Here is a 24,460-nt window from a genome sequence, read left to right on the forward strand (position 1 = left end):
TAATAAGTTATAAGTAGGCTAAAATAAGCAATCTTAAACACCCCCTCATGTTTTTTTCAATCACATATTACAAATCCATCAAAGATTATATTGCAAAACCATAAAAATAATAATGTATTCATTAGACTTCATAATTTTTAATATTGCAAACTCATCAAATATATTATATGTATTTAATTTCGTTATATATTTATTCGTTTATTTTACAATTATTTATTACCTAATTTGGGTTATGAAAACCGTAGCACCAATTCGACTAGTTTGGTTGTAAAATCATTGAAAACAATAAAGGTTATAAAATAATAAAACTATGTGTATATTGTATGTTACTAATAAACTATACACAAGTAAATGCGGATAATTACAAAAGAAATTAATCAAATCAGATATCCTAATGTGGTAATATGATAACAATAAACTTAATATCTCTTTACATTCCCTTCTACCTATTTTTCTTTAGAATTACAAATGTTACTCATATTTATTTTACACCAGTAAATCTAAACTATGTACACTATATAAATGTTATAATGCCAAAAGTATTTTGTCTATATTGATTTGCATAATATATATACAGGAGGTGATTCTAAAATACAAAGAAACGATTATAAATAATTACCGCAATGAATGATACTAATTGACTAGAAATCATAACTAAAAATAACAATTGAATTTGAATTTCAAAACTATTTGTTTGGAGGTAAAATGTTAATACACTATTGCATAGGTTTGAATTCGGGACCTCCCTCTAAGAGGCATCATACATGTGCTTTATGGCTCTCAAGTTGTAACATCCTAAAATTTTAATGATGAATAAAGAAAGTTATGTTTAGTGATTTCGCGTAATTGATTAATGTCGGGGAATGAGCGGGTCTTGGACTTGGATTAATTGAGATGGGTTAAATGAGAATGGGATTTCAGGGATATAAATACCCCCAAAATCCCAAAATATCTTCATTTTCCCCCACTCTCCTAAACACACACATACACACACACCAAGCACACCCAAAACCGCCGCCGGCCGGGCCGAGAAAGAAGGAAGGATCGAGCGAGGTCCGGGTAAGAGAGAAAGATTAGTGGTGATACCAAGATAAACGAGATCCAAACAAGCTCAAAAGGTATGATTCTTGATCTTGAAGTTTAAAGATCCGAGCTTTTAGTGTATAAACGACCGAAAATGGTCGGGAAGTGTAGTGGGTAGTATTGAACCTTAACAAGGGTGTTAAAATCGCCCGAAATGTTGATCAGAAACCGAAACAGCGGACATCTGGGCAACTTCGCCTTCATCTGGGCAACTTCGCCTTCAAGCGATGAACTTCGCCTGCAAGTTAAGTTCGCCTGATGAACTTCGCCTGCAAGCTAAGTTCGCCTGATGACAAGTTCGCCTGAGGTTTAAGTTCGCCTGATGATAAGTTCGCCTGAGGTTTAACTTCGCCTAAAGCTAAGTTCGCCTGAGGTTTAACTTCGCCTAAAGCCAAGTTCGTTTAGAAAATAAATTTAAAATCTAATGAAAAATGTGTTAAGACAGTTAATGGAAATAAAATTTTTCCAAGCTGACCTGGCAGCTCGACCCCAGCCAGGGGCTCTGCCCCTTGGACCCTGCTAGGGGCTGCCGCCCCTAGACCCCGCTGCCAGGGGCGCTGCCCCCGGACCCCCGTTCGTTGTGGGTAGTAATTAAGACTAGAAAGATGTTATAAGTAGTGATAGTTAAATTGATATGTATACTTGTTATACAGTCAGCCGTGCACAACTGAAGAAAGGGATTACGATCAACGGAGAACGTAACCGTGTTCAGGTGAGTTTCTAGCCCCATTTATGTGTTATGTTTTCGGGGCTGTGTGCATACTCAACATGTTTGTTAATACACTTATTCTAAGAGATAAGTGTATGCCTTATGTGGATAATGTGAAATGTATGAATGATTGCTTGATGGTACGTGAACGATCTTCGGATATTGCACGTACTGTCAGGTTGTAACGCTATGTATAAGGTAAGTATGTTATGTATGTTTATGTGTATGAACATGATAGAGATAATAGAAGAAAGAAATGATAATGTATGGTTGTATGGTTACGAAAAGGGTACCGAGCCCTAATAATACTCCAGGTATGATGTATGGTTGTATGGTAACGAAGAGGGAATCGAACCCTACTAATATTCGAGAACTAGGGAACCGAACCCTACTAATATTCGAGGAAGAAGGGTACCGAGCCCTAATAATACTCGAGGAAAGAGGGTACCGAGCCCTAATAATACTCGAGGAGAGAGGGTACCGAGCCCTAATAATACTCGAGGAGAGAGGGTACCGAGCCCTAATAATACTCGAGGAAAGAGGGTACCGAGCCCTAATAATACTCGAGAAAAGAGGGTACCGAGCCCTAATAATACTCGAGGAATGTAGGGCGTAATGCTCTTTATAACATAAGATATGAAAGTAAGTTAATACAAAAGAAAGTAAGAAAGTATGAAAGTAAGAAAGTATGAATGTATGAAAGTATGAAAGTATGAAAGTATAAAAGTATGAATGAAAGAATATAATGTTATGTGAATGGTATGATTATGTGATTATCTAGAACTCACTCAGCGTAGCTGACTTTTAGTATGCACGCAGGTGAGTAGGATGAGGCAGCTCGCTTGAGGAGACACATGGCACTGAACAAGAATCTGGCATCTGAAGACCTATGATGTATTAATTTTAATGCTTTAATGTGAAAGACAATAAATGTTTTGAGACAAGTTATGAATTATGTAAAGTTTTATGAAAGTTTTATATTCCGCGTAAATGTTTTAATTAACTATGACATTTAGAACTGTGTTTATGAGTAAATCTAACACGAAAGTAGGGTTACCGGTAACGGGGCCTTACACAAGTGCGACAATATATGAGAACGAGTGGTAGTTTGATTAGGCTTATTTATACTTTTACGCTTTTAACGTTAAAAAATATGTTTGTATCAGATCTCATCGATAAAGTATTTATAAACTTTTTCAATGTAGCATATTAGCTCATATAAAGTCATAACACGTATTGCAACTCTGTGATCGATCTATTAATTCGACACAGTATATAAGATGCAAAGTTTCAACTATATATATGGTTATAATTTATAAAATACATAATTAAATTCCACGTATTCACTTATATTCATGTGTTGTAAAAGATGTCTATTGAGTGTTCTAAACGGGCCCATGTAAGAAAATAAAGTTATCACATGAAATGATTCACATACAAACCAAATAATTAAAAAGTGTTTCAATTCTGTATATAACAAAACATTTTTAATATACCTGAATATAGACTAGTGTATCAACTAATTTCATTGATATATAAATAATAGCTAGAAGCAATACTTTAAATAGCCTGATTAGTGTTTCAAATCGAATGCTTGAACTTCCAATTAACAAAAAAAAAAGTCGTTTGGAGCCTCGTTTGGAGCTAATTTGCATCAATTGACTCGTATTCTACTTCCGATCAAAAACCCTAAAAAAATATTTTGAAATTGGAAAACAGTTAACGCCGTTATGTTTTTTTTAACGGGGAGCACTGAGAGTCAATTTTTAAATTTGAGACCAACAATGACGATAAACTCAGTTAGAATTATTATTGATCAATAATATTGTGTGAAACTAACACCATTAAATTAATAGGACAAAATATATTGATATATACAAATTGAGATATAGATATATATTCCAAAAGATAAAAATATGATATGTGAGAAAAGTGTGAAATTCCAAAGACTCCAAAACCCCTTTTACTATCCAAGGTGCTTTTCATTTTGTGCATATAAATAAAGTCACAAGAGTCAAGAACATACCTCATCATTTCAAATCATAAATCACCACACACACACATCACCATAACTCCAAAAAAAAAAGTTCTTAAACCTTCAAAAACCTTGTGTTCTAGCCATAATAATATTATTATGGACCTAAAACACCCACCCACCACCACCACCATCGTCGCTGCCAATAGCCCAAATACCGACGGAGAAACCGAACCCGAAACCGAAACCCTTATTCATTCCCACCTAATCAAACCCTTTTCCTCCTTTAACAAAAACAACCACCACCACAACCACCATCACCACCAACAACTAATTACATACAAAGAATGCTTAAAGAACCATGCAGCCACCATTGGCAGCCATGCTTTAGACGGTTGTGGTGAGTACATGCCATCATTAACCACTAATCCACATGAACCCACATCTTTAAAATGTGCTGCTTGTGGCTGCCACCGTAACTTCCACAGGAGAGAACATAATATAAACGAAGTGTACAACACTTATGCACCGCATGTGTTGTTATCTTTCAATGCAGGTGATCATCATCAAAAGATTGAAAACCCTAACCCTAATGGGAGAAAGAGGTTTAGGACAAAGTTTAGTCAAGATCAGAAGGAGAAGATGCATGTTTTTGCTGAGAAAGTTGGATGGAAGATGCAAAGATGTGATGATAAAGTGGTGATGGATTTTTGCAATGAAGTTGGGATTAAAAGAGGGATTTTTAAAGTGTGGATGCATAATAATAAGAACACTTTTGGGAAGATCAAAGATAATAATAATAATAATAACAATAATAAAGAAACTAGTACTTCTCCGGCTTCTCCGGCCACCGGAGAAAAGTGTGGTAGTGATGGTGGTGGTGGTGGTGTGAAAAGTGTTGATATTTATGACAATGGTAGAGTAGTTAATAGTAGTGATGATCAAGAAAATGATGGTGGTGGTGGTGTTCATTTGCATGTTTCTAATAATGGCTCTTGTTCTTCAAGTTAATTTTGGTGTTATGTGTTATATTATCTTGTTTTAATTTGTCATGACAATGCTAATTAAGAGTTTTAGAGTAAGGTTAATAAAAACTTAAAATTTTTATCCATTTATCAAGAAATTGTTATTTATTCTCTCTACTAATGCCCTTTTTTGTTATTTAATACTCCGTATGGTTCTTTTTGTTTCTATTTTGTGATAATTGGATAAACTTTGAGTTGGTTTAATAATTAAAAGGGTTTTGATTATAATTCATGCAAACATAAATTGTTTATGGCTATCATAACAAGTATATATGCAATTATTCTATCAAATTAAGATTTCATATATATTTTATATTGAGAGAAAAGCCAAACAGGTAACAAGATGGCCTTTTTCGGGTTACAAAACCTAACCTTTTATTAAATACATTGAGTGATCTTAGTTCAGCTAAGATCAGAAGTTATGTGGTCAAATTATAAGAAAACGAGTAAATGCTAATTTTAATTAAACTTTCTTGTGTCAGATGGACCGGGACCCCTCTAGTGTAACCTATGGATATGAAATATGAACTCTTGATGAGTTTTGATAAAAAAAAGGAAGTTTTGAATAAGTAGACCAAGTGTTAAAGGTATGGTAAAGAAACTAAAATGAAGTGAATTAACCAATTTCTATCTTGATTCCTTGATGGAGACTTTGGTCCTTTTTTTGCAGTGAAGTTATGTGCATGTCAGGGCACACACACTTGCCTTGCTACCAAATTAAATGTGGTGGTTGGCATTTACACCTTTGAATTTTGATTGAAGCAAGCCCCACAACCCTAATCCATTCTTGTTGTCATATTCTTAATCATTGCATTTTATCATCCATTTTAAACAAATAAGCACCTACATTAATGTCTTTAAAATGCTTAAAACATATAATTAAGACAAAGATCAAGTCACACTAGCCATTTAGGACATTTTGGCCATGGGTGTTGTTGATTTAAAATCTTTATGGTTATCTTTCTATTAACATTCTAGCTAAATACCAACTATGCCCTTGTTGGTACATGGTGCATTTGGTGGTTGAGGGGATTTGGTCTTTACTGTCTTTTCACAATTGTTTCAACGTCTAATTTTTAGGGGTAGTTTGGGCAGTTCGCATTTACAACTTTTGAATTTGGATGGAAGCAATCTATCAACCCTATATTTTATTCTAGTTCTTCTCTTCATCATTGTTTTACACTAACTTGAAACCTAAGTGGGTCATTCTTATAATAATTGGGTATAACTTGAATTATATATTTGGGTACACCCAAGCGATACACCGATTTTGACCTTGTTAATGTAATTGGACATTTATAAATTTATAAGTGAAGTAGACATCTCAACACTAACATATCCTAATTCTTATAATCAAAATTCATTTTAATAAAACTTTAGTCAATTACCAGTTTGCCCTTGGTAGTGTTTCAAGGTAGAAAGGGTTATTTTATTGTGGTTCTTGTACACTTGTTTCTAGACCAAAGTCCAAGGGTGGTTTGGTTAATGGTGGGCATTTAAACTTGTAAACTTGTTTAGTTCCTATCAAAATTGTACGAAGTAATATTTTTAAAGAGCTAAAAAGTTCATATATGGACACATTTAGAAAAACTAATATTTATATATAAATCATAAACTAAGATCCTCGCGCGTCTAAGACATAGTGTTGCGGAGTCTTTGAGGGCGCCACTCCATGACCACACAAGCATTCTAGGCACCAAACACCATTTCTATCAAGTCCCCCCACCCCCCCACCCAAACCCAACCAAATAAAACAAATTCCAATGACGCCGGCCAATTCTCCTTTTTCCAGTTATTAGACCGTTGTACGTGATTCGATACAAGAATATACATAGTTCTTTTTGTATTTTAATAACTTAGTTAACTAATACCCCCCTCCATTAAACATAATTTATGGTTATTTATGTGATAGTCACATGGTATCACTTTTTATTAACCAAGCATGCTTCGCAACACATAATCTAAGTGAAATACCATTTTGCCCTTTTTGTTTATGGTGTACTAGCTTGTACACACTTGAGTCACACATTCATTAAAGTTGGTTTTAATTCACAGCTTCATGATTAATAAGATTAGACTAAAATATTCAAGGTCAAAAGTTTGAAGGATATTAGGGGTACATGTGTGTGTGTGAGAGACCGCTTTAGGAGCAAGTAGAATGAGTACTTCAGTACTTGTGATCTTCTCTGGCTAATTATAATATTAGCTTCGAAAATTGTAATCCTTGACATCTTTTCTTGTTTGATTGGATGTTGTTGGAGGCAATTTTTGTTTCTCTCACTAAGGCTGAGGGGTGTGGGGGGCGCGAGTGGGGGCGCCAGCCAATAATATTGTGACGTGTGGCAGAGAGAGAAACTTGATAAGATGGGTGTTGGTAGTGGTGCTCGCGCCCCGGGACATGGTGTGGAGGGGCGCGAGCGGTTTTTATAAATGTATTAAAAAAACGTATTATTAAAAAAATGTATTACAAACTGTAGACCTTCTTCCCCGACCAAGCACCGCTCTGCCGGTAAGAACACCACCAACTCCGGCAATCTGTTCTCCGGCAACCCTCCAACCTCGACCAACCATTTTTCCACATACCCCTTTAACCCCAATACCGACATCACCACTAAACTTCTGTACTCGTACTTCCTGACTGTTGATTCAAATCCGGTGCCGCGACCAAGAATTTCATATCTGATTTGATGGGTCCAAGCAATCGCAGTGGTGGCCATTTTCGGGAAAATTAGGGGTCTTGACCAGTTGAAAGATGTGAACTGGTGGTTTTCTTTTGTTCGTCGGAAGCTCGCCGGAAGACCAAGTACTTCTCCGATGCCGGCTACAATAATAATAATGCACAAATTTTTTTTTTTAATAAACAAAGAGCCCAACGGCTCTATTTACGCATTCCCATGCCGTTCACGAGCGCTACCCCTCTTGCGCCTGCCTCTTTTTCCGCGCTCGCGCCCCTCTCGCGCCTCGGTGGTGTGGTGCTCGCGCCCCGGGGCGCGAGCGGCTGTCCTCTTGCGCCCTTTCTCACGCTCCACACCCCTCAGCCTAATATATTTCTTAAACAGTATATGCCTAAATTTCAGTATCAACTATTCTAACATGTTAATTATGAGTTGTCACGGTTAGGCTTTAGTACTTTGATTTAACAAATTTAAAAGGTAGTGAATTTTACAACACTATTTTTTTAGTGTACTGTTTTTCTATATAGTGTACAGTTCTTAACGTACGGTAGGTACGCGAGACGTTCAAAGGTAAAAACCTAAAACGCTCAGAAAACTTATAACGCTCAACAAATGTTCAAAAAACGGTCTTCATGAAAAAAATGAAAAATTGATCGATTAACCATCCAAAAATGTTTTTTTTTCGGAGAACAAATGATTGATTGGATATGTATTGACGATTCCGAGATGTTTGGATGTGATTTCATGGATCGATTCATGAAAAATGGATTAGCGTACGTTAATGTATGTTAAGGATTAGTGTATTAGATATTTTCTCTTTCTATATATACCCATTTCCATGTTACTTTTTTAATGTTTATTAACTATATGTGATGTTTTTAATTAAACTAAGGGTAAGAACGCGTTGATCATTTAACATCAAATTAACTGAAAATTCCAACACAGTTAGATGTAACGAACATAAAGTGTTTTAAGGACATACAATATAGTTGATAATGATTAAGGACTCAACCTGTAATTGTGTGTGCGTGTGTTTGTAATTTGCTAGTGAGTTCTAACCAAGGATGTTTTGTATGGACTAAGTTGGATATCCCTGAGAGATGTTGATTAGTAAACAACCATTGCTTATTTAACGAGTTAGGGTTTATGATACGGCTTTGATCGTAGAGTTAACAAACACACACTTGGTCCATCTAAATAGAGGAAAACAGAGCGAATAAGGCTCAAGCATGCATATTATATCATAACTCCGGCAATGAATGGAGTTATGGAGCCTATAAGTAGTGGGTGGTAAGATCTCGACGAGCCAAATTACGTATCTAGATTACTAATGCCCATAGGCGGTTGGATTTGTCGTTGGACCCGAGTTCCGAGTTCCATCTTTTATTATGCACGTCCCATTTTATGCAACTTGTTCTAACTTTTATCATGACCATCTTCAAAAGTAATATGTACAAAAGGCTTACAATTAACAACAAAGAGAATCAACTCAACAATATATGATGATTCGTTTATATGAAGACATTGTTGTTTGTTATGATCTATCACTTTCTCTTGTCCCACGTGGATGGTGACAACTCCATTGGAGGGGATTACGAGATCTAACATGCATGACAAATAATTAACATTTCAAATTGCATTTATCTTTCTTTTCATAACTAATAATCATATCGCCTGTAACATGACTAATAACAATTAAAAAATCTTAAAAAATCATGTCTTTACAGAAATTATATCGCATGATATTGACTATCAGAAAATGATATATTCTATTAAATCTTCTAGCAACCGTCCATATATCGAGCCTCGGGTTAACACGTTGAGTAACTTATATACTATAAGAGATCCATCGACAGAAAGTACAAAGTTCAAGTTTAAACCATCGATCAGACCTAAATTAGAGCCATTTAGGGGGTGAAGAAACACGGATCCACTCCTCGGGTATGGATCCTGGATCCAATGAGTCCACAAGGTAGGATACGGTAATTACAACCAAGATATGAGTACAACCTCCCAAAGTCCAGTGACCGGAACCTGCAAAACAGACACCGTGAGTCTTGTTACAGGAAGGACAAGAGGGGGGGGGTCTTCCTATAACCACCCTCCGGCGTGAGAATCAGTGACCTTCGTAATGGAGAAAGTACTGAAGTATATAAACTAAGTGCAGTCAGAATATATGTGAGTGAATGAATACCTCATACCAATTGACAAGGTATTTATAGCCGAAGGATGATGGAAGATGATTGGGACAGCTGTCCTCTTCTAGAAGATCTTTGGTAACCGCCTGGACACGTGTCCTCTTGTGATAGGTTAGGCCATATGTCTCATGTGCATGAGTATAACAACTTGGACACGCGTCGCCAGCTGATAGGATGGATCGCGCCATGTCCATGTGCACGGTTATAACAACCTGGCCAGGTGTCCTTTGTTCATTGGCTAATATGTCACGTATTTCCCAAGTAAGAATCATGAGCCTTCTTCTAGAGAGTACTTGAGTGGTAACAGTTGTCCCGCTGGCATTATCCTCCAGTTGTTTTATGCGGACAGATGTCTTGTCCTGCGGATGACTTTTGAGGATGCCTGGATGCTTCCGCGCATGTTATGAGGACGTTCCTCCTCTATCGTAATATGCGGGTGATCCGTATGTCCCGCGGGTGTCTTATAAGAACATTCTCTGTGACCCGCAGGTGGTACTTAAGGGTATTTGGGTCTTTTTGATACCCTACCTCTACAGGGGGTGTTTGGGATTTGCTTATTTTAACTTATTAACTTATTGAAAAGTATTAAGGTGTTTGGTTTGCTTTTGCTGTTAGAGTAATAAGCTAATAAGTTATACTTTCATAACTTATTAACTTGTTGAAAATTTTAAGGAGTTTTTATAAGAAATCTCAAAAACCCCTTTTGTTTAACAAATATGCAATAACTTTAACTAGTCTTGCACTCTTGCAAGTATAAATGACACATATAAATATATTATTTTTTATTTAATATAAGAAATAATTACATAATAGACATTAGATGTTAAACTTTTAGCGGGTGAATCAAGAACACGAACACGAGGATTTGTAGAACTCATTACAACTCTTTTATTAAGAAAACGACAAACGTGAAAAACTTAATAATTCCTAACACATTGAACCTAGGGTGTATATAAACCCACACTTCTAATCCTATACTAACTCAAATACACAATTTAAATCCAAAACAAATAGGATTAAATAAAATAAGGCTAACTTATCTTATAATAATAAACTAATTATTCTCCAAGATTCTAGGAGCCTTCAATCCGATTTGGTGTTGGACACGTTTAACACTCCCTCTCAACACCAAACTTCTTCTAACCGTGACACACACGAAGCAGCTCGACTCGAAACAACCCGCGACTCAACACAATAGGTCACGTATTTTGGCTTAAGCTCAAGTGTTCAATTCCAACACTCCCTCTAGATTCATACTTCTTCATCCAAGGTATTTCACAGCCCGCAACACCCGTATCTCTTTGAACTTGATTTTTGGACTCATCACACGCCTTCACACGAAGTTGCGTCTTAGTTCGTTACTCCTTGATCTACACAAAATCATCTAGGACATCATTCAACTCACCTCCAAACACATATGTTGCATGCCTTATCTTCGGTGGTCTCCTACGAACCCACTGTTCATACAAACTGAAACCGAAACCATCGAGCCCGCTGTCTTCTATTTTGACAGCCCCAAAACCGCTACTCTTTGGTACCACCTGACCACCGATTACAACACCGTAATTGGTTCCATGCAACTTCCGAACACCTCGAATTGTTGCAGCTCTATACACTATGATTTGATCATAAAATCAAACCCAAAAATCTGATGTTGTTATCTCGTTTAGACAACCCCACAACGCTATCACTCGGGATTGTTGGATCATTGATCCAACCCACTAAACTACCCAACACACGGAGATTTTATCATCCGGACACACGGAGACTTAACCATACCGACACACGATCATGGCACAACATCATTGCTCGACACACGGAGATTTAACCATCCCGACACATGGTGATGATACATCATCACTGCCCCGACACACGGAGATATGACCATCCCGACAGACGGTGATGGCACACCATCAGTGAAACCTTCAACTCAACAAACACCAAAAACAAAGTTGACACACAACCTTGTTACACTTCGTTATACCGGCAAACCCGAACCACCTTGCAACTCCCTCATGTCACCAGCTCACCGCTGAACCGTTGTGAATAGGTTATACGTCGCCCAAAAACAACTTCAAACTAAACGTGAACACCTAAGTCGAAAACTAATTACTTGATAGAAACCTGGATACATTCGATCGGAAACTGCAATAGAAACCTCAACACCTTCGATTAGAAACTCACCACGAAGGGGACCTGGACACACCTTAGATTGGAAATTTACCGTAATCGGTTTCTTCACCTCCTTATCAGTGGCTGTTTTACAACTTTTTATTTCTTTTCTTTGCTAAACTAATAAATCAATACTCCAGAGCTATTTGCAAGTCAAGACAAATAAGCTTGCAAATAATTCTTCCTCCTTGGAGACTAGTGCCACGAATCAATTTGCTTCAAGCCTTCAAAGGTAGACTTTGACCAAGAAAGTAATAATTCTTGCAAGCTTTATAACTAGTTACGAACAAGGAGCAGGATACAACCTTAAACGCAACAATTTAAAACCAGTAAAACCTTCAACTCGTTTCCAATGCCCACAAAATAGCAACAGTCTTTCTTCTATTATTTCTTTTCGTTCGACCAGTAACGCCAACCGATCTCCCTTTCGGTTCCCTTTTTTTTATCCTTGATCACCGCCCTAACGAACTGACGCGGCAGCCCAAAGGCTGTTGCCTTCTGTATTCCACGTTACGACTCTCAAAACGGCAATCTCTTTCACCAAGCTCTGATACCGAGGATTTGTAGAACTCACTACAACTCTTTTATTAAGAAAACGACAAACGTGAAAAATTTAATAATTCCTAACACATTGAACCTAGGGTATATATAAACCCACACTTCTAATCCTATACTAACTCAAATACACAATTTGAATCCAAAACAAATAGGATTAAATAAAATAAGACTAACTTATCTTATAATAATAAACTAATTATTATATTAATTATTCTCCAAGATTCTAGGAGCCTTTAATCTGATTTGGTGTTGGACACGTTTAACATTATATATATATCATATATACGTGGTTATGATAAAAATCATTGGACTAATATATCATGTTGTGTGTATACATTATAATTCTATATATAACATAATAACATATTCAATAAACGAGTCAATCCCTAATTTTGAGGCTTACTCATGTGTCAAGCCCGAGCCTAGGAATGAATCATATTGTTTGCACGCTAAGATCATATGTAGTATAGTGTCCACCAACACTGACATACTCTTATAGCATACGTCTACAGTAGCCATAAACTCTTTAAGAAAGAGAATGCTCATCCGTGACTATCTTTACGAGTATCCAATGTGAACTAGAGGGTAAGGTGTCCTTCAACACCATCCATTACATACGACATGATATGATAAAAGTGGTTACTTTTTTAACTTTAATAAATTTTGGTTTATTTTTAAAATCCTTTTATTAGAAATAAAATTGGACACATGATATTGTGAACATATACGGAAAGTGGCATGCAGTTGAAGTGATGATACATCTATTCAGCCAAGCACGTTTTTTGGATTTTACTACTATTACTATTTAAGTGCAAAATGCCACAAAATCTAATCACAGTACGGATAATCAAGTAATCAACCAAGTGGATTCCTCAAGTGATTGCAACGAATAAAATATGTGATTACCATTGATTAGATTTCCTGATTATAAGTTGGGTCAAATCAATTGATTTAAATGTGGACAAAAACAAAAGAGGAAAAAACATGAGATAAGGCTGAGGGGTGTGGGGGCTTTAATGGGGGCTCCAACCCATAATATTATGATGTGTGGCAGAGAGAAAAACTGGATAAGGGGGGTGTTGGAGCCCCCGTTGAAGTCTCTGGCCTTGGTGTGGAGGGGCTCCAGCAGGGGCTCCAGCGATTTTTTTTTTATTTTTTTATAAATATATTCAAACAACGTATTATTAAAAAAACTCATAAATTATTAAAAAAAACACACATTAATAAAAAAACACAATTAATATCTAAAAATAAAATAAAAATTAAAGTACTAAAAAAAACATTCTTCTTATTCTTCGGCTTGGTCTTCTTCGATCAACCTCTTTCGGATACGTTCCTTTTGCTTTTCCATTAGCATTTGATCGACCGGATTTAGGTTACTAAAGTCTCTAGTAAGAAAGTCCAAATCTCTCATTCGACTTTTTTCCTTTTTGTCATAAGAGACCACCTCCATGGTTTTGTTGAATTTATTGAGGGATTCAACAAGATTGACGATGTTTACGGCTTTCCCCTCAGCCGGTTTTTTCCCCTTGGCGTCCCTTCCCAATGGCCACCTCCTCGGCGGTGAAGACGTTTCCTCCTCCGCAATGTTTAGGTCGAATCCAACGCGGCAATCCGACCCGGTTGAAGTGCTATACGCTCCAGACGAACTAGTTTTAGTCCGTTTCGGCCTTACTTCCGCATCAAAGTCCGGCGCCACCAGCTCACCCACTTGGAACACCTTTTCAACCTCTCCCACAACTTTAAATCGTCCCACGTCTTCACCATCCCATACCTCCGCAAACACTCCTGCTTCCACTCTTCGACCGTGAAATTGTAAACCGCCAAATCATCACTGCCACTTGGTCTCATACGACCGCTGTTCCTGTTGAAAAAATTAGTAAACAAGCCGACAAATTTTCTGATTTCGGACCATCGACCCGAAATCATATCGGCGTTCCGCTCTGTACTCCCAACGAGCATTAGAACGTCTCCCTAACCTTTGTCCAAAAAATCTTGCTCTTTTGGTAGTCGGCTGCAAAATGACTAAATAAATTAGATTTTCATTTAACTTTTTTATTAAAAATCATTTTTAAAAAACGTTAAAACAATTACCGCAACGCCGATCCTCAGAAATGACTATCCAAGCCCGACACAAGGCTTCCTTCTCATCCGATGACCACGGAGTGGCTTTCCGTTTCGTCCTCGGAGTCGAAGCCGGTCCCGACCCATCCGTTGCAACTTGTTTTTTCCGGTGGACGCGTCTTTTTGGTCCCGTAGCTTCACCGTGTGATTCTTGTATCTCCGGAACAACAAAGTTAGGAGACGGTTGTGTGTTGGATGGTTGAAAGCCGGATGATTCTTGCGGCTCCGAATAAAACATCGGTTGGTGCGGTGACGACCATAAATCATCGTCAAGATAATCTGAATCAAGGTTTGGGAACCAATTTCCAGCCATTTTTTTTTTTTAAAAATTGAGAAGATGAATTGGTTTTGGGTGAAGGTTTGAAGTTTTGGTATAAAAATGGGTGAAATGGGGTATAATTATATAGGAAAAATATTTTTTTTTTGGTTTGTTCGGCTCCCAACGGTCAAAAAACCATCAAAAGTTGTGCAGCCCTCTCTCTTCTTTCGCTAACCGGCTCACGCCTGCATTGTTTTTCGCGTTAGCGCCCTGGTGGTGTGGTGTTAGCGCCTGGGGGCGCGAGGGTAAGGTGTCCTTCAACACCATCCATTACATACGACATGATATGATAAAAGTGGTTACTTTTTTAACTATAATAAATTTTGGTTTATTTTTAAAATCCTTTTATTAGAAATAAAATTGGACACATGATATTGTGAACATATATGGAAAGTGGCATGCAGTTGAAGTGATGATACATCTATTCAGCCAAGCACGTTTTTTGGATTTTACTACTATTACTATTTAAGTGCAAAATGCCACAAAATCTAATCACAGTTTGGATAATCAAGTAATCAACCAAGTGGATTCCTCAAGTGATTGCAACGAATAAAATATGTGATAACCATTGATTAGATTTCCTGATTATAAGTTGGGTCAAATCAATTGATTTAAATGTGGACAAAAACAAAAGAGGAAAAAACATGAGATAAGGCCTAGCATCTTAATTACTTGTCCTAGGAAAATAATACTTTGTTAAGGTTAATCACTTGGGTCTTGGGCTAGTGTTTGAACAACTTTGGTTTGTTAGGGTAAGCGGGTTGTTCTTTGGTTGGTGGGGTTCAAGTTGATTGGTATCATCGGGTACATTACCGTTGTTGCATCGATTATGTAGGGGGTTCATTTATGTATTTCGGATATGGGAAGCTGATTTAAGGAGGGACCGTTTGAACATTAAAAAATATAAATATTTTTTTGAACTCTATAAGTAAACCCCATTTTTTTTTACCCCAAACATAGTCTAATTTCTCCTAATCTACAAACAATTTTCTTCTCTTGAATTTTACACGGCAAAGTGAATCTTAATGTATTAATTCCATCCGAATCATTGGACAAGTTCGGTTTTGATGAGATGTAAGCAAGAGTGCAAGACTCCAATTTCTCGTGAATATGGCTAAACAAGTCGAATCTGACACAACAAGACCAAAAAAAATATGTACCACGTGATCATCAACAAGCTCTAGACAATAGACATTATAATGACCGATAACTTCGTTATACCCAAAAATATGTGCCACGTGATCATTCTTCGTACTTGATTGTAGAAAAAAAGATTTGTAATTTGTAAACTACATAAAATTCTGAGTAATTGTGTAACATAATTGTTGGCATAATTATTATTGGGCCATTGATCAGAACGTTAGCAGGATTTTTTCATTCTACTTTTGGATTTAAAATCGGTGTAATTTCATAAAAATCTGCATGCTTGATTTACATCATGTGGTCGCAGCGGCCCAAAGCAATGATGGCTTAGAAATTTGGGAGTCTAGTCCGGCCCAATCTACTTTGAGGCTAAAGCCTAATCCAAAGATATTAAGATAAGATCCTTTTACTTCAAATTTAATTAGACTTAAAAGTTGTGATTATATTAAAAATAGAAGGCAAACGAGCAACAAGTTGCGTCACTACCCCCTTTTGAAATTGCAAAAATCTTTTAAAAACAACATTGGTTGATCTTGGGGACATAACATTAGTATGTATAACCCGTTGAACTCGACTAAGTAACTCCACAACTTCAGGCGCAAAGAAACCAAAAGCGTCAAAAGTAAAAGGAGTAATATATGTTGGTGGTCAACACACACCTTCCATGTTTATTCACGTTGCATGAAGCAACTTTTAAAGGAGTTTGACCGACTGTGAAACTACTACTCCATAAGCCCACCAAAGGAGTGATGTGTTAAAAAAATGTGTATTGTAACGTTGCATCACTCACTTTCTCTCATGCCATGCTCACAAACGTTTCTCTCTAAAATACACCCCCCCCCCCCTACTGGTAGACGATGGGTTTAATTAAACATGATTTTTTTTTAATTTGTACACAATAAATCTAATACACGCATATGATTTTTGTAATTCGTAATTTAGAGCATCTCTAGAAGATCTAGACGTCACCACCTCATAATCACTACTCCTTTCTCTCTCGTCTCCTCCAACCTTACCTTACAAACCCTTGTCCGCTCACAAAATTCCAACACACGCATAGTTATAAGGAAGACTTACATTGAATGATTCTTCGAACCACATTTTGTTTTAAAGCGTGTGATTTCGGAGGAAATATTCAGCCGTTGACCAAGCCAAAAACACGTGTTGACTAAGTTGTGGAAAATGAAACTTTAAAAAAGTGGTGTGGTCATCCCATGTAAATGATCAATTTGATAAAGTGCTAAACACAAAGCAATTAAGAACACTTTTGTTAGTCTTTTTTCCTTTAGCTTTCTTGTGAATAATAAAATAAAGTTAGTGTTTTCAAAATATTAAATAAATTGATCTTTTTCAAACTATATATATAGCTAATGGTTGGTGTCCCAACAACCTGATTGGTCTACGTGAAGGCGTTTCTTTCTGCCACGTCATTCAGTTTTTTGGTTATTAATCATTAAATGTAAATTAAATTGTAATCGTTTCGAGTTTTACCGACCGAATAAATGTCGTTCTAAATCTACTATTTTTTTGTGCGTATACTAATATAGTTTTTGTGTTTAGTTTTAATATCGTAATAAAGCTTACCGGTACCAAACGAATTTTTGTTGCTTTGATAAAAAAATATATTTGTTTTGTTTAATATGTTAATTTATTTATTATAAGTTAAATGAGTGTCGATAATGTTTTCTGCGTTAATGATTTGATGGATTAATTTTTTCAATTTAGTGTCAGTATCATATTAAAGTTAACCCATATCAACCGAATGCACGTTATTAAAGTTAACCCATATCAACCGAATGCACGTTAATACGCCGTCATAACACAACGGGTAAAAACTACAAACCTAGTTTTAATAAATAATGGTATTGTATATTGACAAACTTAAAATATAAATCATTTGGGATAAAAGAAAGCCTTTCTGAAAAATAAATAACAATAATATATTGAGCCTTTCTGAAAAATATAATCCTGAGGCGGTTCGCTTCTTGGAGCGGGTGCAGAAAGTGGTCCACAGTGACTCGCAAAGCCCGAGGAACCAAGGATTTATATTTAGTAGAATAGGCTTTGCGATTCAAAAGGGGATAGCGGCGCAGCTTGTTACTCGCTTACCCATTATCCAGATGTAGTTCGGTTTGTGTTATATATAAAAGGATCAATATTTTCTCAAAAAAAAAATTAAAAAAAAATAAATAAATAAAAGTAAACATCATAAATGTAATAAAAATATATTACTTCCAAAAGACATAGATATGGGTACTTGGTACTTTGGTAGAGCATCCAAAGTTATGCCATCTTTCCGGCAAAGACTCGTGATTGCCACAACTCTGGCCCAGAGTAAAATCAGACAATGACATAAAATTAGTTGGGAATGGTGGTCACAGGATGAATGTGGCCCCAATATCACCACAAAAACTTTTGCATCTAAGCAATTGTTTATTTTTAATTTTTTTCATATTTTACATACCACGCATTAAGTTAACGGGTTAAGAATTTGAGTTCACACGTTAAACAACCCTAACTCGACTCGTATGCTTATTCATGTCACGGGGATTAACCTCAACGGGCATCTCTTAAATTTTTGCAACATTTGTGTTGTGGGTCAACCCTTTTTAATTTATCATTTACGAATATAAGTAATATCTTGTGACTTAGTAATAATTTAAATAGTCAATTTATCCAGCTAAAATGATCTTTTTTCTAACCGATGAATTGTTAATTATTTTGTTTCTCATCTCTTATTCGTTATTAGAAAAATCGGGCTTATATATTTAGGTCGAGATAAAAAGGAAAAGATTGAAGAACATGGAACTAAAAGTAGCAAATAAAGTTGTTCAAAGTTCTCCTTTTATCAATTATAGAAATTTATATATGAAATTTTAGTGAAATAGAAATATTACAATAAAATAAAAATTACGGACAATATAAATAAGTTATGCATTTGGTGTAAAGTTATATAAGTAATCAAAAGTAATTAGGCACTAGTAATTTATTAATCCCATTGTTCAAGAGTTGCAAATAACCTCACTATTGATATACTAGTTGCCCTACCTAATTATATTAGGTCTCCATATTATTTAGAAACATATAACATAATTTATTTATTTTTTAACGACCAACCAAAATATTATTACAAGAAAAACATCATTACAAACAAGATACTCGCAATGACATAACTACAAACCGCCGCCCACTGAACATATGCCACCACCATCTACCCTTCGAATACAATAAGTACACCCCCATCCAATTACATAATAAAGGAGAAACCGCACCACCTCTCCCATGTTAAAGGCAGATTCTTGCTACGGTTTCTCACCCATATGTAGTTCAGGGTCTTGATTTCTCCTATCACATTGTTTAAACAAGTCGACCTACCTTCGAGCACCACCAAATTCCTTACTTTCCATAGGCTCCAAATTGTGGTAAGGCAAATCGTATAAAATTCTCTTTTCCATATGGTTGTTGGTTCGAACCCCAAATCCCAATTATCTCTTACCCCCCCCCCCCCCCCCCCCTCTTTTGCCAACAATCAAGGCAAAACATAATTAAAATTGTGTTTTAAATACTTATAATATTTGCTTTATCAATTTTACCTTTGAAGCATTCCTAACCTAAAAAGACATGTAGTGGTGACACAACTCCCACTTAAAGACAAGTCGTGGTTCCAATACTTTAAGTCAACCTTTTGAAATATTTTTAATTATTAAATATAGTGTATGATTATGTATTCATTAAACTCTAATCCTTTTATTAAAAGGCAAAAAAAGTAAGAACTAAAAAAAGCCGAACAAATATGAAAACAATCATTGAAAATTTGTACTAATAGACACAAAAATATATATGCACAAAAGGCATGAATATTGAAACACCTATTAGCATTTTTTAATGTTAATTCAAACAAAAAGTAACATAACAAAGTATTATAAGAAAGAAAAGAGTCTCAAATGCGTCGATTACATTGTGCTAGAACACTTGCCGTCAAGCGAAAAGGGTGGTGTACCAGAACGAGAAACTTTGCACGACAAAGAATTCAGTCTGAGTCCGTGAAAGACTTATAGTGAAGATATCCACCGCCTTATAATTTTGTGGAGGAAACAAGTTCTCTACTAAATTGATAATCATGCGTTTATGATAAAAGAAATATAATTGATTTTGTATAGTAAATCTTTGAAAGTGATATTTTTTTAATTTCAGTACTAAGAGTCAGAGAATTCATACATCTCTTTCGATGATTTCGTGGAATAATAAATATATGAACGCGTTTATTGTAAGTAATCGTACAATTGTAGTAAAGGTAAGCTTAAAACTCAAACATAATGCCTACAAATGAGTAAAGACATATACGGCTCGTTTAGGGGCTATACGAGCCGTATAGGTGCAAAATTTTGTCAGATTGTGTTGGAGAGTGTCAGGTGTTTGAAGCTATAAAGCTTGTATAGGGGCTATACGACCCATATAGACTGGAAAAACTGACATCCGTACATTAGTTAGTCATGTGAGGGCTATACGACTCGTATCCTATACGAACTGTATAGAGTTGAAATGATTTATGAGGTTTTATATTATCAAAATAATAATAATAATAATAATAATAATAAAGGAAAATGAAGAAAAAAATATCAGGGGTAAACCAACAAAATAGTGGTAGTTAAGAGATGAAACCAATGCAAAAAACAAGAAAAATGCTACCTAAAAAAACTGTCAAAACCGTTGGACGTAAAATATACATATTTTTGGCTGTTTTGAGGAATACAAACGGTTCAACAGATGAAACCACTGTCAAAAGAAAGTTTTTATAGATTAACCTGACAAATAGGTGACGGTTGGTTTTTACAAACATCAGCCGCATAAGTTATTATCTTTTTGCTAGCTTGGATAAAATGATTTAGGAGGTTTTATTTTGAAAATACACTGTGTGTAACTATCGTCCCGTTTGTTAACTTATACATAAAACGTAACGCAAATCAACTCATATATTCGTAAACAAGTCGATATTTATATTACAACCTCAAAAATGAAATCTTTTGACCCTTATCATTGAATTTTTGAAAAAAAGTTTGTTTCTTGTTTCTTGATTCCAATTACAGATGACAGTTTGAAGGAAAAGAGAGCAAGGAAACAAGAACAAGAAGACGCAATTTCGATATCATCAATGACCAAAATAATCAAAGAATCCATGGGGGTATTTTGGGAATTTCTTCACACAGATAAAGACACCACCAATCTGTTCTTAACCATAATCCTTCAAGGCAGTAAAGCAAATCTTCAAGACCCTCAAGATTCTGACCTCTTTATGCAAATCAAAACAATATATCAAAAGGTTCGATCTTTTTGCATTTATTGAACAGTTGCACCCTGCACCGTCACACTCGTACATTAGGGGTGTGCAAGAAACCGATAAAACCGATCCGAAACCGAAAAATCCAAACCCAAAAAAACGAACCGAAACAAAAACCAACGGTTTGGTTTTATGTTTTTGAAAAAACCGAATTAACGGTTCGGTTTTGGTTTTACATGTAATAAAAACCGAAAAAACCGAACCGAATCGAATTCCTAAATTTTTCGTTTTTTTTATTTTGTATTAAGTAATTTATAAGAATTTAATAAATATTTAACTCAAATATTTTTTGTCAAATCTTTAATAGTATATTATTTTACAATTAACAAAACTGTTTTTACCTAAATTCATTATTTTTTGTCAGTTTTTTATCGGCCTAAAATTTTCAAGTTCAATTGGCAAAAACCGAAAAAACCGTAACCGAACCAAGACCAAAACAAAAACCGAAAAAACCGAAACCGAACGGTTTCAAAAAATCCAAAAACCGAAATTTTTGTTTTTAGCCGAAAACCGCACCACGCACACCCCTATCATACATTCTAAAGCTTTTTATTTTATTTTTTAACAGAAGGAGAAGAGGCTTAAAGACATGCTAAGAACCGGAAACTGCATAGTGAAACGGTTTCAAAAACAACAAGAAACAATCTTGGATCAACACATGTTTGTTTCGCAACTTGAATTAAGTTAATTGCAAGAGTTTTGAACTTGCCAAGATTGACTAGAGATCAACTGCCTTGGTGTCATAACAGGTTAAACAACATAGTCTTTATCGATCGAAAAGTTCATGTGGAAGATAGTCTGTTTTTGGTTTTCCCATGTTGAAAAAAAAATATTAATTTTGTTCACAAGTTATAAGTATAATCTGCTATAATCCCACTTCTTTGTTTTTGATCCATGGTTTTTGTTAATGAAGATGGAGAAGTAGAGGATCAAGTGAAGTTCATATTAGTAAAAAGTAGAAATTTGTTAACTTATTTTTGGAGGTTTAATAATGGTGTATTAATAAAGTTTCAATATTATTATTTAATACTTTAATATATATATTTTCTTTAGCGGCGTTTCTGTTTTTATCTTTTGTCACCTGCAGGGTTTGAACCTCTACCATTTAAAAAGACACAACTTTATCTAACTTTTTAAGCTAGTATCAGGCCAAAGACTAACATACGGAACTCTTTGATACCATTATGTCAAAGGTCCTCGTCGTACAGTATTAATCACCGACCGAGGCGACTCATTAAACTTGACATGGAAGTGGAACATAACTTGGTTAGTCTTGAATTTGTGCCACTTTTGTGCAAGCATTGTATAGTAAGGTTTGTCCTGGATGAGATAACATTTAATTAGCTATTTATCTAATATATATATATAACTAACCAATCATTAATGAATAATTTGTATCATAAAAACTTTTAGATAAGTAGATAAAAAAAAGTGAAGTTGGATTTAATAATAAATATGAACAATAACTAAATAACCAATAATTATTTATACTAACAATGTGATCAATTACCACTTTTTTATATGAAAGTAACTTCGTCAGCCAATGATGAGCAACTGCTTGATTTATATTCTAATCAGAATGTTGTAAATTGTATTGAAACGACAAAAATAATATTTAGGGACAATGGAATTACTTTTAGGGACCGCGGGTTCTTCATCTGTCATGACGTTTTCGACAATCTTAAATGCCTCGTTACCATAGGCTCTAAGTACTCATGGTCTCAAGGGCTTGAAACAAATACTTTGTTGGCTTAAAAGCATTCCTAATTTTCATCTTATTATGTGCCATGCTTAAGTTCTCATAAGCCCATAATAAGTGATTTCGTTCTCAACCACATACGAGTTCACATGGTTTTACGGTTCCTTATCATATCCACCTTGTCGAACATGAACACCTATATAGTAGGTTAACTCGATACAAGGATTTTTTTCGTTTGTTTTTCCTCGATTTGGCTATGTTCGTGAAGGGATAACGTTGCGATTTCTTTTCTAGTACAACTCTATACATAGATGTTTTCTTGTATTGTACCTTTTTTTAGGGTTCAATATTCTTTTGTATAGTTTGAACTTTGAAGAGTCAAATTTTAGTAGATAAACGTTTGTTACAAGTTCAATATATTCCTACTTATAACTGAGGTTTACATGTGAAATTCGTTTTTTTACTGCAATAATTGGATATGGAATACTACTTTTTCTTTGTTAGATATATATTCCTCAACCACTGAATAAGATTTTTTCGTACACGTTAAGTAACTTGTGAGATTTGATTGATTCAGAAACATTAATTTTAAAATAAAAATAGTTACATAATTTATATTAAAATGTAGTAAAATATAGTACAATAATTCATCATATCATTTCTAACTTTATAACTAAACAATCATATATGTGTAAGTATGGTTATTGCATACTAAGCCAATATGTTATGGGAGGTGTACGTGAAATGTGATACGTGAGTTTGTCACGTGGATGCCACATAGATGTTAGAGGCTTTCATATTAAACTGGAAGTGCTATGGTGGAACGAAATGTGATTGTGTGATGAGGATAAATGATTAGTTATATTAGTGATTAGTTGCACCGCCCTGGCCAACATTGCCACCATCTGGCAACTACGACGGGTAGTTGTGGTGATGGTGCTTAAGAGGGAGGGGGGATGTGGGCGACATGGGTGGTTGGTGGTCGGAGATTCCATGTACTTGGGATATTTTCAAAAGGTTGTCGTATTCCTTTACATAAAGTATTTTAGGCAATTAATTCAAACTCAAATTCATTTTCCAAATTCCATGAACCGAACATGTACTACGTACATCCACGTACACTCTAAGATTAGCTAGCACTAGTGGATCCAAGAATTTTAACTCTAGCAACCAACTCCCAAATTGCAAGTTAGCAACATACTTATTATTTTTTTTGTTGCAAAGATAGCCAAGTTTCACCTGTCACTTTGTACTTTTTCTTGTGTCTTATTACATGGGATTTTTTTTCCATTAATTTTTGTTACCTCCTGTTAAAAACAATTACTACTAGAAAACTTAACAGACAAGAGTAATATAATAGGATCATTAGATTAAGTCCAACAATTGGATCATGAAATAAATACTAATTATCAGTAGAGTTAAATAAACACCTACAAGTTTCG

At 35.4% G+C, this 24,460-nt stretch overlaps 1 pseudogene; it reads left to right on the forward strand.

Annotated features, from left to right (window-relative positions):
• Positions 1–3,649: 3,649 nt before the first annotated feature.
• On the forward strand, positions 3,650–4,817 carry LOC143554368 (zinc-finger homeodomain protein 11 pseudogene; annotated as a pseudogene).
• Positions 4,818–24,460: the final 19,643 nt, after the last annotated feature.

This window comes from Bidens hawaiensis, unplaced genomic scaffold, assembly GCF_021521415.1.
Source record: "Bidens hawaiensis isolate Kalapana, Puna unplaced genomic scaffold, B.hawaiensis_p1.1 tig00017670_1, whole genome shotgun sequence".
NCBI lineage: Eukaryota > Viridiplantae > Streptophyta > Magnoliopsida > Asterales > Asteraceae > Bidens > Bidens hawaiensis.